The 3,062-nt window shown below is 45.1% G+C and overlaps 1 pseudogene; it reads left to right on the forward strand.

Annotated features, from left to right (window-relative positions):
* Window positions 1-2,735: 2,735 nt before the first annotated feature.
* Window positions 2,736-2,853, forward strand: LOC124554310 (annotated as a pseudogene).
* Window positions 2,854-3,062: the final 209 nt, after the last annotated feature.

Raw genomic sequence — 3,062 nt, forward strand, 5'->3', positions numbered from 1 at the left:
TTGAACATTTTATACATCAACTTAATATTGAGTCTTGCGTCTAAATATTTAGTTGTTCTCCCACTGTAGCGGCTTTCTCTTACTGGAGTTTTCCCTGTTTCATCATGTGGACTCTGATGTGGTATAGACATTTCTTAGTCGTTTCACTCTCTTGTCACTTAAAGTTAGAAGAGCCAGAAATGCGTTGTAACATACCCTCCTTTTGGTGTTACCCACAGTTACATGGTAAGTAAATACTTTGTCGACTTGTCGAATTGAATCGTCTTTTCTGGGTCGACGTCGCTGGACGTTATGTATGTCTATAAGTGACTCAATACAAACATCTTGTTTATCCTTAGAAGGCAAGTTATGAAGCAGTAGTAAAAAAGATTCCTTTTCATCTGCACTGATGTCTTGAAAGCATTAGAACCTCTTGCACCTGAAAACATAGAAGAATCTTATATAGAATCATACTCTCAATTGACTGCCATACGAGCAGAGGCGATGCCAAGATGTGCGTGGTGAACAAGAGCAGAGTCATGGATGAGCCATAATAAAGTTTAGCCCTAAATACTAGTTACAGTCTTCAAAAAACTGTCAGTAACATCCAATATAATTAAAAGTGACCTGCAGTCACATCCGGTAATTTTAGCTGGTATGCGTTGTCCTTTGTAGTTAATGTATTCTTCGCCTTTTAGCTTTGCTGTTTTTGAAATATTCCTCTTCCATGTTGAAGAATTCCTTTTCCTTTTCTTCCTTTGTCTACTTTCTTCTTGTCGTGATACAATGGAGCTTTCCATTGCTTTCGGAAATAAAACTGGAAATATTGTCAACAAACGAATGTGTAAGTTAACAACGTATACTCTCAGCTGTTTCCCTCCACTGAATAAGTTGTGCAGGTTAGCCAACATGCTCCGCACATTGAAGTTAACATTTCCGTGTGAAGTGTCCAACTTCTTGGCTGAAATGCAGTTGCTTAGCAAGAAGGGCTTCAGTCCTGGACTGAATTCCTTTCTGCATGTAACTCAAAACAAGAAGCTACAGTTTGTGTATTTCTAAGCACTGGACAGATTGCATTTTTGCTCAGAATGATGGTAACAGCCATAAAGATACGATTTCCATCATAATCTCATTTTCGCAATTTTGTGACTGAAGCCCTTTCTTTCTGCATTGAGCGATTCAATTATGCAAAATCAACTTTCGTTAGAGGTCCCTGTCTTACACCTCACTGTTGCAAACATACGTTGCAAACACAGACACACACTTCAAAACAGCGAACAGCAGAAAAAAAAGCCTTGACGCGAGGAATCGAACACGGCTCGCCCGCTTTGGAATGTAACACTGTGATAGCTTCACTACGACGCCTTGGCTATCCCAGATTGCTGTATGTTGCGCTTCCGTCCACTATTTCTGTTTTTCTTTTTGTCTCTTCACAGTTCAGTATACTTTCTTCCTGTTTTCATGCCTGATCTGTGTTCAGTTCCTAAGCGGCTGTCCACTGGTCCCTTTTACCGCTAAATCAAGGGGACGGGGTTGTGCGATGGGGGTTTCCCTTGTAGATAAACAGTGCTTGCCTCGGCTCCCTTGCATGCACGACGCCTCATATCAGACGCCCTTGCACCAACAGTTATGTTCATTAAAGCTACGCAAGTCATTCCACCTCGCCAAGGTTGATAGATATCGTGGTAAGATGTAATGGGGCCAAACTACTTAGGTCATCGTTCCCTAAGCTTACACACTACTTAATATAACTTAAACTAACTTACGCTATGGGCAACACACACACCCATGCCCGAGGGAAGACTCGAACCTCCGACGCTGGGAGCCGCGCGGACCGTGGCAAGGCGCCCGACACCCCGCGGCTACCCCGCGCGGCGACTTCGCCAATGTCCATACCTTATGGCAGTCACAGATTTAATCATGTATGTTCCATATCATATTGCATACCCACAACAAACAATATTTTGTTAATTGCTATTCTTCCTGGTGTAGCGATTTTAGAGGACTGCAGTGTATATACCGAAGCAGAAATTGCCTTGCCATCTGGGCAAGGGAAAACATGACTACTGTGCATTGAGTATAGTTTTCACCTAAAACAAGTTAGCCATAATAAGCTTTGCCAACACTGGGGTTTAATGTCTCCTGCTTCAGGGAGAGAGGGCCCTATGTAATTCAATGGGCAGGCTTTAGAGCTGAAATTAACAACGACCTATTATAGACCATAGTGTTGTGTTGGCAGAAGAGGCAACACCGTTTTACTAGTGGGGGCCGAAATGCACGCGTTTTAACTCACGCAGGTTGGCGTGAGGAGGGAAGAACTATACTGACGTGAGGTCTGAAACATGACAAGGAATTAGAATTCAGAAAGCGGACGTAAGTAGTTTGATACTTAACTTTAATCCATTAATGATGAACGTCGCTCATGACGGTACATGGTTCACAATATTATCTGGTCAGAATACATTCTTAGTAACTGAATATGGCGCCTTGCTAGGTCGTAGCAAATGACGAAGGCTATGCTAAACAGTCGTCTCTGCAAATGAGAGCGTATGTAGACAGTGAACTATCGCTAGCAAAGTCGGCTGTCCAACTGCGGCGAGCGCTAGGAAGTCTCTCTAGACCTGCCGTGTGGCGGCTCTCGGTCTGCAATCACTGATAGTGGTGACACGCGGGTCCGACGTATACTAACGGACCGCGGCCGATTTAAAGGCTACCACCTAGCAAGTGTGATGTCTGGCGGTGACACCACACATAGTGCCAACGGCCTTGCCGCAGTGGTGACACCGGTTCCCGTCAGATGACCGAAGTTAAGCACTGTCGGGCTGGGCTAGCACTTGGATGGGTGACTATCCAGACTGCCGAGCGCTGTTGGCAAGCGGGGAGCACTCAGCCCTTGTGAGGCAAACTGAGGAGCTACTCGATTGAGAAGTAGCGGCTCCGGTCTCGTAAACTGACATGCGGCCTGGAGAGCGGTGTGTGCTGACCACATGCCCCTCCATATCCGTATTCAGTGACGCATGTGGGCTTAGGATGACAATGTGGACGTTCGGTACCGTTGGCCCTTCCAAGGCCTGTTCGGACGA

The sequence above is a fragment of the Schistocerca americana genome, chromosome 11 (genome assembly GCF_021461395.2).
Source record: "Schistocerca americana isolate TAMUIC-IGC-003095 chromosome 11, iqSchAmer2.1, whole genome shotgun sequence".
Taxonomy (NCBI): domain Eukaryota; kingdom Metazoa; phylum Arthropoda; class Insecta; order Orthoptera; family Acrididae; genus Schistocerca; species Schistocerca americana.